At 37.8% G+C, this 15305-nt stretch overlaps 1 protein-coding gene and 1 pseudogene across 2 annotated transcripts in view; one reads left to right on the top strand and one right to left on the bottom strand.

The window, feature by feature from the left end:
* The window catches only part of si:dkey-256h2.1 (uncharacterized protein LOC337520 homolog), a 64761-nt gene that overhangs the window by 14025 nt on the left and 35431 nt on the right, over positions 1-15305 (top strand). The gene's annotated exons all lie outside the window — the stretch shown is intronic.
* The window catches only part of LOC127497836 (collagen alpha-1(XXVIII) chain-like), a 30158-nt pseudogene continuing 22562 nt past the window's right edge, over positions 7710-15305 (bottom strand).

The following is a 15305-nucleotide window of genomic DNA, read 5'->3' as shown; positions in this document are numbered from 1 at the left end:
TAACAGGATGATTGAAAAGAATCAGTTCGTGCACGAATCGGACGCCGCTTTTGCGACTCTGAGCATGTGACGATTTCTGCATTTTAAGATAAGGAGTAACGATATGTTTTATGAAATGTAGTGGAGTAAAAAGTACGATCTTATGCTTTGGAATGTAGTAAAGTAAAAGTAAAAGTTGCTCAAAATAAAAATCAAGTAAAGTACAGATACTTGAAAAATGTACTTAAGTACAGTAACGAAGTAAAAATACTTCGTTACTGTCCACCACTGTTTAAAAACAATGTTCCTCAACGTCAAATTGCAAAGGATTTGCAAATTTCATCATCTACAGTGCATAACATCATCAAAAGATTCAGAGAAGCTGGAGAAAAAATGTGCATAAGGGACAAGGCCGAAGACCTTTATTGGATGCCCGTGGTCTTCGGGCCCTCAGACGACACTGCATCACTCATCGGCATGATTGTGTCAATGACATTACTAAATGGGCCCAGGAATACTTCCAGAAACCACTGTCGGTAAACACAATCCGCTGTGCCATCTGCAGATGCCAACTAAAGCTCTGTCACGCAAAAAGGAAGCCATATGTGAACATGGTCCAGAAGCGCCGTCGTGTCCTGTGGGCCAAGGCTCATTTAAAATGGACTGTTTCAAAGTGGAAAAGTGTGCTATGGTCAGACGAGTCCAAATTTGACATTCTTGTTGGAAATCATGGATGCCGTGTCCTCTGGGCTAAAGGAGGGAGACCTTCCAGCATTCAGTTCAAAAGCCAGCATCTCTGATGGTATGGGGATGCATAAGTGAATAATGTATGGGCATGTTTTGGAAGGCACTATGAATGCTGAAAGGTATATAAAGGTTTTAGAGCAACATATGCTCCCCTTCAGATGACGTTTCAGCTCGACAATGCAAAACCACATACTGCAGCTATTACAACAGCATGGCTTCGTCGTAGAAGAGTTCGGGGTGCTGAATTGGCCTGCATGCAGTCCAGATCTTTCACCTATAGAGAACATTTGGCGCATCGTTAAACGAAAAATACGTCAAAGATGACCACGAACTCTTCAGCAGCTGGAAACCTATATCAGGCAAGAATGGGACCAAATTCCAACACCAAAACTTTTCCGGAATTCGGGATGCTAACTAACGATTCAATAGGTGTCATCATTGTACAGTCTACATACATGTTGTACCCAAGTTTATTAGATACATGTCGCACAGTGTGATTTGTAATCATCTTATAAGATTGCTAAAATCGCACAGTCTGTAGAAGGCATAAAGAGATTCTTCATAAAATGGTTTCTACTGAAGTTTGACAATTATGTGCAATTAGATAAGTCTCCAGTAGCTTCTTAAATTTAAAGTGGAAGGAAGACCAGGAAATCTTGATCTTCATTCTTGAGAAAATTGCTTTTTACTTTCAAGGAGCTTTTAAGTACCTGATTCTGAGGACTGACACATTGTGACACAGTATCTGAGTCACAGAGGTCGTCCTTGCTCAACTAGTTTCCACACTTCTTATGTGTTCTGTAATTGAAATGTTGTACTTCTAATGCTGGTTGCACATAAATTAGAACAGGACAGAAAATACACTTTATTATGTTATAGACATATTTATGTGCGCTACAGTAGCCATTTTTTTTAAAAGCCATATGTAATATTTGAGAGAAAAAAGATTGGGAATGATTATATTCTTGTTTTGAGGCAAACAGAATTTTTTTTAATGACTGATTTAATAACTCAAGGTATGTGCAACCATTATCAATACAGGATAAGAGACCCGTGACGTCAAGGATAGCTAATAAAAGTTTTATGTGGCGACAGATGGTAATCACAATGTTTTGAGACAAACAGTTGAACCTCAGCAGAGAGCAAGAATTCATTTTAAATATGCAGAAAACAATAAAAATGTGACCTAAACTGCACCGATATGGTAAGTCTTTTTTTTTTTTTGTAGCCAAACATGCAGTGGGTACGGAAAGTATTCAGACCCCCTTAAATTTTTCACTCTTTGTTATATTGCAGCCATATGCTAAAATCATTTAAGTTAATTTTTTTTCCTCATTAATGTACACACAGCACCCCATATTGACAGAAAAACACAGAATTGTTGACATTTTTGCAGATTTATTAAAAAAGAAAAACTGAAATATCACATGGTCCTAAGTATTCAGACCCTTTGCTGTGACACTCATATATTTAACTCAGGTGCTGTCCATTTCTTCTGATCATCCTTGAGATGGTTCTACACCTTCATTTGAGTCCAGCTGTGTTTGATTATACTGATTGGACTTGATTAGGAAAGCCACACACCTGTCTATATAAGACCTTACAGCTCACAGTGCATTTTAGAGCAAATGAGAATCATGAGGTCAAAGGAACTGCCTGAAGAGCTCAGAGACAGAATTGTGGCAAGGCACAGATCTGGCCAAGGTTACAAAAAAATTTCTGCTGCACTTAAGGTTCCTAAGAGCACAGTGGCCTCCATAATCCTTAAATGGAAGACGTTTGAGATGACCAGAACCCTTCCTAGAGCTGGCCGTCCGGCCAAACTGAGCTATCGGGGGAGAAGAGCCTTGGTGAGAGAGGTAAAGAAGAACCCAAAGATCACTGTGGCTGAGCTCCAGAGATGCAGTCGGGAGATGGGAGAAAGTTGTAGAAAGTCAACCATCACTGCAGCCCTCCACCAGTCGGGGCTTTATGGCAGAGTGGCCCGACGGAAGCCTCTCCTCAGTGCAAGACACATGAAAAAACACCTGAAGGACTCCAAGATGGTGAGAAATAAGATTCTCTGGTCTGATGAGACCAAGATAGAACTTTTTGGCCTTAATTCTAAGCGGTATGTGTGGAGAAAACCAGGCACTGCTCATCACCTGTCCAATACAGTCCCAACAGTGACAATGACCCTAAGCACACAGCTAAAATAACGAAGGAGTGGCTTCACAACAACTCCGTGACTGTTCTTGAATGGCCCAGCCAGAGCCCTGACTTAAACCCAATTGAGCATCTCTGGAGAGACCTAAAAATGGCCGTCCATGAACGTTTACCATCCAACCTGACAGAACTGGAGAGGATCTGCAAGGAGGAATGGCAGAGGATCCCCAAATCCAGGTGTGAAAAACCTGTTGCATCTTTCCCAAAAAGACTCATGGCTGTATTAGATCAAAAGGGTGCTTCTACTAAATACTGAGCAAAGGGTCTGAATACTTAGGACCATGTGATATTTCAGTTTTTCTTTTTTAATAAATCTGCAAAAATGTCAACAGTTCTGTGTTTTTCTGTCAATATGGGGTGCTGTGTGTACATTGAGGAAAAAAAATGAACTTAAATGATTTTAGCAAATGGCTGCAATATAACAAAGAGTGAAAAAATTAAGGGGGTCTGAATACTTTCCGTACCCACTGTATATATTTATATGTATATAATGGTTATGTTGCTTGTTTTGCAAATATTTTTTCTTGGTTTTTTTTTTTTCTTCAGATTTCTCAGCACATATTACTATTTGTGGGATATTCATTGTTTTTTTTTCTTGGTTCAGCAACTCATAAGTGTTAGATCTGACCTTCTAGCCAGAGCACTTCCATCTCCACATACTCTTTCCTCTCGAGCCAAAAGCATGCATGGAAAAAGAATGGTATGTTTCTTATCACTTACTTCTTGTAACTCATATTTGCTTTGTGTTTACAATACCGGTCTGGACATACAGTCTAAATTTTTATTAACTTTATTTACTTATTTATTTTTTTCTTTTATGTTGCAACTTTAAGAAAACAAAAAAAAAAAGTTCTAATTTTGTAAAAAAAAAAAAAAAAATTATAAAAAGAAATTTCAAGCATTTAAGCAGAAGCCTTTGGATCAAAATATTTGTAATTTCACGAGCAACACTACCATTTAAAAGTTTGGGGTTGGTAAGATTTTGTAATGTTTTTGAAAGAAGTCTCTTCTGCTCCCAAAGGCTGCATTTATTTAATCAAAAATACAGCAAAACAGTAATCATGTGATATATTATTGCACAACTGTTTTCTATTGTAATATATTTTAAAATGTAATTTATTCCTGTGATCAAAGCTGTATTTTCAGCATCATTACTCCAGTCTTCAGTGTCACATGATCCTTCAGAAATCATTCTAATATACTGATTTGCTGCTCAAGAAACATTTCTGATTATCAATGTTGAAAACAGTTGTGCTGTTTATAGAAAATTAAATTTTTGTAACATTGTAAAAGTCTTTACTGTCACTTTTGATCAAATTAATTCAAACTTCTGCTTGAATTTCCCAGATGAGCGGGCACAGTCCCTCTATTCCCATGTGCGTGTGTTGTGTTGGGTCATGACGAGGCCTGAAAATCTGCAGAAAAAGCTCCAGCACATTCGTGCCACCTGGGCTAAACACTGTAACCAGGTGCTGTACATGAGCTCGCAGAGCTCCGACTTCCCCACCGTGGGGCTCAATGTCAGCGAGGGCCGATCTCAGCTGTACTGGAAGACCATCCGTGCCTTTCAGTACCTCCATGCCCACCACCTCCAGCATGCCGACTGGTTCCTCAAAGCAGATGATGACACATTTGTGGTGGTTGAAATCCTGAGATACCTACTTTCCCATCATGACACTGAGGAGCCTGTATTTTTCGGCCACAAGTTCCGGCCGTTCGTATGTCAGGGTTACATGAGCGGAGGCGCCGGATACGTTCTGAGCCGAGAGGCTCTCAGGAGATTTGTGCAAGGTTTCAGCACGGGACGCTGCAAGCATTTCAGCTCCGTGGAGGACATGGCCTTGGGAAGGTGCATGGAGACCATGGGTGTGAAGGCCGGGGATTCAAGAGATCCAAACAAACGTGAAACATTTAATCCTTTTAGACCGGAAAACCATCTCATTCCCCCAGAGAATGGAAAACAGACCTGGGGCTACAGTTACTACAAAACCAGATGGGTGAGTGCAGCTGGCAGTTTTTCATTGAAAATATTTGTGAGTCATTCTACAGTTAAACATAAGCTCTACTTTATTCAACAATTTCTTCTCTTCCCTGTCATTCTCTTACACTGTTTACGTTGTAAACACAGTGCAGCGCTTCCGGGTTCTACGCCAGAACACCGACTCTGAGATTTGCTGATAATGTACAGTCACATTCAGACATTTTAAGTGTGACAAAACAGAACTTGTATTAGCCTTTTATCTTTAAAGAATTTAAGTTACACTGGAACGTGATTTAAAAACTGCATATACTGTGAATCAGAATCGAGGCAAATAGGTTTTACCATATTTTTGAATATTTATTGTTAAATTCAGTTTAAACCTACCAAACATAGAGACAGACTTGCATTATAAAACATGTTTATCCACCATTTTTTTCTTGTTGAATATCCTGTTTCACTCAGATACACATCAGATCGCAGAAAATAATTTCAGTTTGTCACTAGTTACTAGTGTTTTTTTTCTACTTTTACTATTTTTAAATGGTAAAAATGTCTCTTTACTCAGCATCATAATAATAGAGCAGTATTTTTATGCTCAAAAAAAATGTTAACTGTAAAGTGTAAAAATACAAGTAACTAAAAAAATGTAACTAATAAAACTATAGTTAAAATGTGTTTTAAAACAAATATAGATTTCTATAGGACTTGTGTACTTTGAAGTTTAACTTTTGCATAATGACCCTTTTGCATTGTCCAAGATTAGTCAAAAATGAATGATTTTTCTCTTCTTCCAGGGCCCTGACTGCTGTGCAGATTTTGTACAAGTACAGATTCAACACTATTCCACAAAAACAGCACCAGTGAATTTAAACCACATTACAAATACAATAGATGAAAATAAAAAACACAAAGATGTTTAATGTGACCAAAAGAACATTTGATGGAAGAAGACAGATTACTGATTGTTTTTCTGCATGAATATTTGTTCATTGCCCATGAAGAAAGAGTTTTTTGTTGGTTTGCTCAAAATAATGTCTGAATGTCACTGCATTAGATGACAACATATCAAACTACTTTTAATTTTTCTATATTTCTTTAAAATGAAAGACACTGTTTGATATTTTGCTTTATAATGCAGTCTCAATTCAAAATTTTAGGTGTGCCAAATATTTTTAGTGGCCATTATATACAGGTGCTGGTCATATAATTAGAATATCATCAAAAAGTTGATTTATTTCACTAATTCCATTTAAAAAGTGAAACTTGCATATTATATTCATACATTACACACAGACTGATATATTTCAAATGTTTATTTCTTTTAATTCTGATGATTATAACTGACAACTAAGGAAAATCCCAAATTCAGTATCTCAGAAAATTAGAATATTACGTAAGACCAATACAAAGAAAGGATTTTTAGAAATCTTGGCCAACTGAAAAGTATGAACATGAAAAGTATGAGCATGTACAGCACTCAATACTTAGTTGGGGCTCCTTTTGCCTGAATTACTGCTGCAATGCGGCGTGGCATGGAGTCGATCAGTCTGTGGCACTGCTCAGGTGTTATAAGAGCCCAGGTTGCTCTGATAGTGGCCTTCAGCTCTTCTGCATTGTTGGGTCTGGCATATCGTATCTTCCTCTTCACAATACCGCATAGATTTTCTATGGGGTTAAGGTCAGGCGAGTTTGCTGGCCAATTAAGAACAGGGATACCATGGTCCTTAAACCAGGTACTGGTAGCTTTGGCACTGTGTGCAGGTGCCAAGTCCTGTTGGAAAATGAAATCTGCATCTCCATAAAGTTGGTCAGCAGCAGGAAGCATGAAGTGCTCTAAAACTTCCTGGTATACGGCTGCGTTGACCTTGGACCTCAGAAAACACAGTGGACCAACACCAGCAGATGACATGGCACCCCAAACCATCACTGACTGTGGAAACTTTACACTGGACCTCAAGCAATGTGGATTGTGTGCCTCTCCTCTCTTCCTCCAGACTCTGGGACCCTGTTTTCCAAAGGAAATGCAAAATTTACTTTCATCAGAGAACATAACTTTGGACCACTCAGCAGCAGTCCTTTTTGTCTTTAGCCCAGGCGAGACGCTTCTGACGTTGTCTGTTGTTCAAGAGTGGCTTGACACAAGGAATGTGACAGCTGAAACCCATGTCTTGCGTACGTCTGTGCGTAGTGGTTCTTGAAGCACTGACTCCAGCTGCAGTCCACTCTTTGTGAATCTCCCCCACATTTTTGAATGGGTTTTGTTTCACAATCCTCTCCAGGGTGCGGTTATCCCTATTGCTTGTACACTTTTTTTCTACCACATCTTTTCCTTCCCTTCGCCTCTCTATTAATGTGCTTGGACACAGAGCTCTGTGAACAGCCAGCCTCTTTTGCAATGACCTTTTGTGTCTTGCCCTCCTTGTGCAAAGTGTCAATGGTCGTCTTTTGGACAACTGTCAAGTCGGCAGTCTTCCCCATGATTGTGTAGCCTACAGAACTAGACTGAGAGACCATTTAAAGGCCTTTGCAGGTGTTTTGAGTTAATTAGCTGATTAGAGTGTGGCACCAGGTGTCTTCAATATTGAACCTTTTCACAATATTCTAATTTTCTGAGATACTGAATTTGGGATTTTCCTTAGTTGTCAGTTATAGTCATCAAAATTAAAAGAAATAAACATTTGAAATATATCAGTCTGTGTGTAATGAATGAATATAATATACAAGTTTCACTTTTTGAATGGAATTAGTGAAATAAATCAACTTTTCGATGATTCTAATTATATGACCAGCACCTGTATGCAAATACATGCATTTATTCAGTTTCAGTGCTCTAATGATAAGACACACAGGATTTTCTGCAGGTCTGTTCACTATCAAATCGGTTTTTGTTGCCATTGCAACCTCCAAACCAGAACTGAGCACATGAATTGGTCTTAGGATCAAAATACCATTTAACAACATACTCTCGACATGGACCGGGATCCAGAGACTCTAGGCACCCCTCCTCTGAGAGAGAGAAAATAGAAAGATTAAGGTAGTTCTTTTGTTTACAGAATTATTTATATTGTATCACTTTTGAGCGGCTGAATGGGCATTTACCTGTGGTAAAATGATTCTGTACGAGCAGCGACGAGTCAGTTGGTCTTTGTTTCGGGGGAGTCCTGTATGTGTCCTGATCTGGGAGAAGGTTCAGGTCATCTCTTCCCAAATATGGTGTAATGGTGCTGATAATGTCCAGTGTCGTCTGGTTTAGGATCGTAGTAGGTGAACACGCCAAACTCTCCAGGGTCATCTGGCTGATTGATTTAGTGTAATATTAATATCTCTTCATAGCTAGAGTACTTAGATAATAATAGTGATCATCAAAAATCAAACAGTTTTGATTGTAGCCTCAAGATTTTTTTTGAATTTTCAATCTCTTTTTTTTGTCTACTACAACAGTCCTGCAGTTTAACAAATTATTTTTTAAAATACAAATATTCCAAAAGTTGTAATCTCTTCATTAATATGAAGTCATAAAAATTGCATGAATAATAATAATTAGATAAATTAAATAAATAAAATATAATAATAAATAAATACATTTATAATGTATAGATGTCACACTGATGGAATTTTATGCAATTTATTTACTGTTTCATTAAAAAATTCTGCTATTTAAAATTATAATAATAATATAACATTAAAATAAAAATACATAATAAATACATTTATTGTAATAAAGTCACATTGCAGGACATTTATTATGTAATTTCAAGAGAAGAGCAGAAATAACATAAGAGAAATAACATAATAAATGTCCTGCAGTGTGACATTTTTGTTAATTTTATTTTTTATCAAACACAGTGTATATTTCAGACCGAATATGCCAGCATTTAGTTGCATATTTTTTTAATTAATTGAAGTATGTGTGTTTCTCAATTAACATGAAGTCATAACTGCATGTGTGATAATTAGATTTTTTTTTAAATAATAATAAAAAATGATAAATGTCACACTGCTGGAATTTTATGTCAATTTTAAAAATACATTTCTAGTTTTATTTAGAAATTCTGCACTGCAGTTCAGCAATGAAAAGGCCTCAAACAGCAGCTCTTAAATCAAATATGGCAGCTTTAGATGCATCATGAGTTTTTAACTAATGGTCTTGTTGACTGAAGTGTGTGTCACTTTACCTTGAAGCTGGAGGTAGCGCCATCAGTGTTCTCACAGACCTTTTGGAGCAATTTACTTTCCAATTCTAGACCACAGAGACAGAAAACATGAATTTAATTAATGTAGATGATCCTGTAGCTCTGATGAGGTCAAAGTCTAGGGTTTGATTCCCAGGGAACTCGAAGTTGATTTGGATAAACACATCAGATAAATGTGTAATTTAAGGCATTCTTTTTATATTTGTATAGAATGTTTGATGGTTTTTAAAGGTGAAGTGTATTATTTTTGTTGATGCTAAAATACTTTCTTCTGTCCCAGTTCAATGTCCAAATATAAAGCCCTTTAATGGGATTGTTCAAAATAAAAATTCTGCCAGCATTTACTCTCCCACACAGATTTATATACATATACACAGTCATGGTGATTTTGCCAAGTAAGACATGTTCCTGGATCAACATATTTGGAACAACATTTCTGTCCGAAAATTTAGTCCAATACCTAGCCCTAAACCTAACCCTACCCATAAGTTATCCCTAAAATCAGAGGGAAAAGACAGGTGAATAACACTGATGTAGAAGCACCTAATCCTGGCTGTAAACCTAAACTTGACATAAACTGTAAACTTCTGATTGGTTGATTGGAATGTTGTTGTTGGAAGACGTTGATCAAGGAACATGTTGTACTTGGTGAAATCACATTCACCACATATACACCTACCCCTAACCCTACCTGATAAACATTTTATTCCTAGTAAATACCCTTTAGCCACTTTATTTCCACATTTTTATTTAAAAATAAAGGCTACTCTGAGCTGATATGTGATGGGAAAAGGGAGAAGAATGAGAATGAGAAGAAAAGGCAGATTCCAACTCGAGTCAATCATGTCAAAAGTTACCGCTTTCTTTTGTAAGTCTGTCTGGCCCAACCAGACATTGGTGGGCAGAGTTAGTGTAAATAGTCTTTGCCAACAAGGCGGGCACTTAGGCCCTGTTTCCACCTGATGTTAAGATGTGTTTTGGTCGATCGGATCACAAGTGGACGAGGGAGACACACCCATTTACAACTGGTATTTTAATCTGTCTCTTTTATCCACTTTCAACCACTTCTGTCCTGATTTCTTCAAGGGGAGGGTCTATGGGTGGGTAAATGTATGGGCTTTTTCAGATATTTCGATGTAATGGACAAAATAACGTTGCACAATCTACATATGAACGCGCTCATGATGACGGAAAAACATACGGAGAGCAGCATCTTTCGTTTCTAATCTAAAAGTTCCAAGACCACGCCGAATGCTGTGAGTGTGTGTTAGAAATCAGTAATAGTGAACATTGTGCTTGGTACGCTTTTCATCTTCAAACCGAACTTGGGTCTTTAACCGACAAAGTTTAAATCCCATCTTTCTAGCGCACTTTCCATAATGTTTATGCATTAGGTCAGTAGGCTCCTTTAGTAGCTGTTCGATCACATTCGACCACATGAGTGTCTACACTGTGAAACCAATCCGGTGGAATGCATTTTTGACTACCTCTGGAAGTGGTCGAAAGTGGACAAGCTCAAAACGTTTTACACCCTGTTTACACTTGTATTTAGAGTCGTCCACTTGTGATCCGATCGACCAAATCGCATCTTAATACCAGGTGGAAACAGGCCCTTAGTGTAAACAGACACTCCATTCCATTTAATTGTGTGAAATGAATGCATTCCGACATACCAGGAAGCGTTCTGAAGTCTTCTATGGAAAACACATGCTCCTCAGTGGGCGGGGACGCTATTGACTTCAGCTCCTCCTTAAAATCATCATAGATCGGGTCACTTTGATTCACCACCCCTATAGCGAACATGGTGATATTGGCTGAATGAGCCTCTTTGACCGCATCTTCCAGCTTCACCGTGTCACGATGATCCGTCTGGCCATCCGTAATAACCACCGCCACTTTCTCCACACCAGGGCGAGCAAAGTGGAAGATCTCATTGGCCTTTCTGATGGCACTTCCTATGTAAGTGCCCTCTCCAATATAGGGCATCTTGCGCACAGCTTCTTTCACTTTTTCACGAGTTAAACTCTCGTTTATTCTTGCTATCACCCGGTTAATGTTGCTGTAGAGAACGACCCCTACATGCGTCACATTCGGACTGACTGACACGCGGTCGATCAAGGTATTCACAAAGTCTTTAATGATTTCAAAGTTTTCCGGGCCGATACTCTCAGAGCTGTCAATCACAAACACCAGCTCAAGAGGTTTTACTCTGCATATCCAGGCCACAACCTGAGAATCCAGAATAAATCATCCACTTCAGTTTTGGTGTAATTCATCACAAAGCACTCAAATTTAGAAATAGATCTGCAATTTGATTACTTACCACAAATAGATCTGATTAGAGTGATTATTTCCTCTCTCTGCGAAATACATAAATCTTTTTACTGAGGTGCTCAATTTCCATTTTAGGGTTATTACTCAGCATTATTTTAGTATTATTTATATACTATGATGATATTAATATTTTGAATTAGCTTTTTTATATGTACAGTTTTCACTTTAATTTCAAGTTAAGATTTAGTCATTTTGTTAATTGCTTTTGTCATTTGATATATTTTGTTTTTTAAAATCTCCTTTTATCTTTAAATAATAATAAGTGTCTTTCTACTTAAAAATGTCACATTTCATTGAATGTATATACTGTATCCCTCAATGCAACGCACTGTACTTGACCAAGTCATTTTTACCAAAAATTGGGCTACAAATGCAAAATAGTTTTTTATTTTCGAACAGTCACATGATGGTGAGGTCATGCAACAACAGCGTAATATATTGCAGTTTAAAACTGTCATTTCTTTAGGTGCAAAACCTTTTTACATTGGAATAAATTGGACCTTTATTGACAAGGTAGAAAATTAATTCTTTCATCTGTGCACATACCGTGAGACCAGGATCTCCTTTTGTTCCTGAATTACCCTGCGATTGAAAGAAGGCATAATGTTGTGTTAAATGTAGTTATATATATAGATGTTGATTATAGTGTTGTCAGTGATCATAATTCTCAACAATTAAAAAGTATAGCATGAGGAGTTTTTCAACTAATCAAAATTTCCCTTCTCAGTTCTTCTCACCGGTGGTCCTGTAAATCCTGGTTCTCCCGGGCTTCCTCTGTCCCCTTTGCGTCCTTGTGCTCCTGGTAACCCACGATCCCCCTACAAACAGAGCAATTACATCACATTTGTGGTCATGTTTTTTTCAACATGATGTGATTTTTTGGAGTTAAATCACCATCTTTTTAGTTCTGTGGAAAAAAGCATTTTGTGTTTGACAAAAGAAAAGTCATGCAGTTTGGAACAGCATGAGGGTGAGTAAATTATGACTTTTTTATTTTTGGGTGAAGGATTCCTTTAATGCTAGCTGTACAAAATATGAATGCATGACAGTGGCTATAAGAGTCTCCTCACCTTCTGTCCCGGCAGACCCTCTCCAGGGAACCCTTTTGGCCCCTGTATACCCTGATATCCAGGATCACCCTGTACAAAACAGAGTAAAGTGCATGTGATTTAAACATTTCGTACTGTATCCTGTTGATATGCCTCAGATTCCTGTTACCTTTGGTCCTTGTATGCCCTCTCCTGGTAATCCTGGAGGACCAGCTGGACCAGTCTGACCAATGGAGCCCTACAGACCACAAAACACTTTGAGCAAACCTGAACAGGGCTGTGTTTCCCAAAAGCATATTATATATATATATATATATATATATATATATATTATATATACAGTGCTCAGCGTAAATGAGTACACCCCCTTTGAAAAGTAACATTTTAAACAATATCTCAATGAACACAAAAACAATTTCCAAAATGTTGCCAAGACTAAGTTTTATATAACATCAGTTTAACTTATAACATGAAAGTAAGGTTAACTTAGATTGCACATTTTTCAGTTTTACTCAAATTAGGGTGATGCAAAAATGAGTACACCCCACTGAAAGTCTCTGGAGAAAAGCTAAATTTTAGACTACAAATGTCTAATTTAACAAGAATTCAACCCCAGGTGAGTCTAATTATTCATTATACAGGTGTCCAGCAGACAGCTGACTATAAAAGGGTGTTAAAACCCTTTCCCATTTCATGCTGTCAGCAATGGCACCACATGGAAGAGAAATGTCATAAGACCTGAGAAAGAAAATTTCTTTACACCAGAAAGGTGAAGGCTACAAGAAGATCAGCAAAGCTTTACTTAGTCAGAATACTGTAGCAAAAGTGGTACAAAAATTTAAAAAAGATGGAACTGCAACCATCTCACAGAGACGTCTAGGTCGTCCACGGAAGCTAATACCTTGACAGGAGCGTCTTCTGATGAGAAGGGTGGAAGAAAATTGGCATGCAAGTTCACTGCAGTTATCTAAAGAAGTAGAAAGCCAAACTGGGGTGACTATTTCCCGTGACACAATACGGCGTACACTGCAGAGGAATGGCATGCATGGGTGCCGTCCACTAAAGAAGCCTTTCCTAAAGCCCAGGCACAAAAAAGCCCGCCTATGGTTTGCCAGGGCCCATGCTGACAAAGATGAAGACTACTGGGACTCTATACTCTGGAGTGATGAGACCAAGATAAATGTTTTTGGAACTGATGGCTTCAAAACTGTATGGTGTCGCAAAGGTGAGGAATACAAAGAAAAATGCATGGTGCCTACAGTGAAACATGGTGGTGGCAGTGTCCTTATGTGGGGCTGCATTTCATTGATGGCATCATGAATTCACAGATGTACTGCTCTATACTGAAAGAGAAGATGCTACCATCACTCCGTGCCCTTGGGCGTCGTGCACTTTTCCAACATGACAATGATCCTAAACACACATCTAAGGCCACTGTTGGATTTCTGAAGAAGAACAGGGTGAAAGTGATTCATTGGCTCCTGATCGGAACCCAATCGCACACCTATGGGGAATTCTGAAGAGACAAGTTGAGCATCACTCTCCATCCAGCATCCAGTCTCTAAAAGAGGTAATTCTTGAAGAATGGAAAAAGATAGATGTTGCAAAATGTTGCCAACTTGTTCATTCCATGCCTAGAAGACTTGGTGCTGTCATTAAAAATCATGGAGGTCATACAAAGTACTAGATGTAGTAGTTTTTGTTGTGGGGTGTACTCATTTTTGCATCACCCTAATTTAAAACTGAAAAATGTGTAATCTAAGTTATATTATTAACCTTACTTTCATGTTATAAGTTAAACAGATGTTATATTAAACTTAGTCTTGTCAACACTTTGGAAATTGTTTTTGTGTTCATTGAGATATTGTTTAAAATGTTACTTTTGAAAGGTAAAATAATAATAATAATAATAATAATAATAATAATAATATCTATACACCATTCTTGTTTTGGGGGTCGTCTCATTGTGAACTAGTGAACCTGTTGTTAATTAAAAGCAGCTGAAACTGATTAACAAGCGCCTCTGCTACTTACCTGACCAAATCAATATCCATAGAGTTTAACTGACTTGATGCTATTCTCTGATTTAAAAACTGTTCCTTTAATTTTTTTTGAGCAGTGTATATTCATATTCCTTAAACATTCCTTCATTTTTAATGCAGTTATTTAAGCAATTTCTTTTTTTTTTTTTTCACGGGGGTTGAAAAGTTTGAAATTCATTTGAACATATCTACAAAAACAAATGTAAATATAGCTGTAAGCAGCAATAACGGGGCAAGGCACAACAAGCCAGCCAACATGGCTGTGAGCATCAGACCAGCTGCAACAGTGAGCAATTAAAGACCTATTAAGATCATTTTAGGCAAAAGAGCTGAAAAATCACAAATACAGTCAATAATAAAGATTTACTGGTTTTTCACTTTCGACCAATAGGTGGCACTGTGATCAAATTAATGAGGTATGGTCAGAGTGAGGTGACAATGACACTCGCAAAGTTTGGTGTCAATATGTCAAAGCATTGCAGAGATACAGCCTCGAGTCATTTTGGCATCAAGCCTCTACATTGTTGATGTGGTATATGAATACGGTGACGTCTATCAACAGAAATCCATAAGTTTTTACCGCCATGGTCTGAAGATGATACGATTCGATTTTGGTGAAAATTGGACCAACAGTCTAGGAGTAGTTCGAAAAAGTATGTTTTTAAATGAGCAATGAGCACTTATCAGGTTCAGCTAAACGTTAGATTTTCAAGAGTGTGTGAAGTTCACAGCACCATTGTTGTGCCATTATTGCAGTAAACTTGCATGATATTCT

This window comes from Ctenopharyngodon idella, chromosome 16 (genome assembly GCF_019924925.1).
Source record: "Ctenopharyngodon idella isolate HZGC_01 chromosome 16, HZGC01, whole genome shotgun sequence".
Lineage (NCBI taxonomy): Eukaryota > Metazoa > Chordata > Actinopteri > Cypriniformes > Xenocyprididae > Ctenopharyngodon > Ctenopharyngodon idella.
Note: the sequence above shows the minus strand (reverse complement) of the source record. Positions and strands in the feature narration are given on the sequence as shown.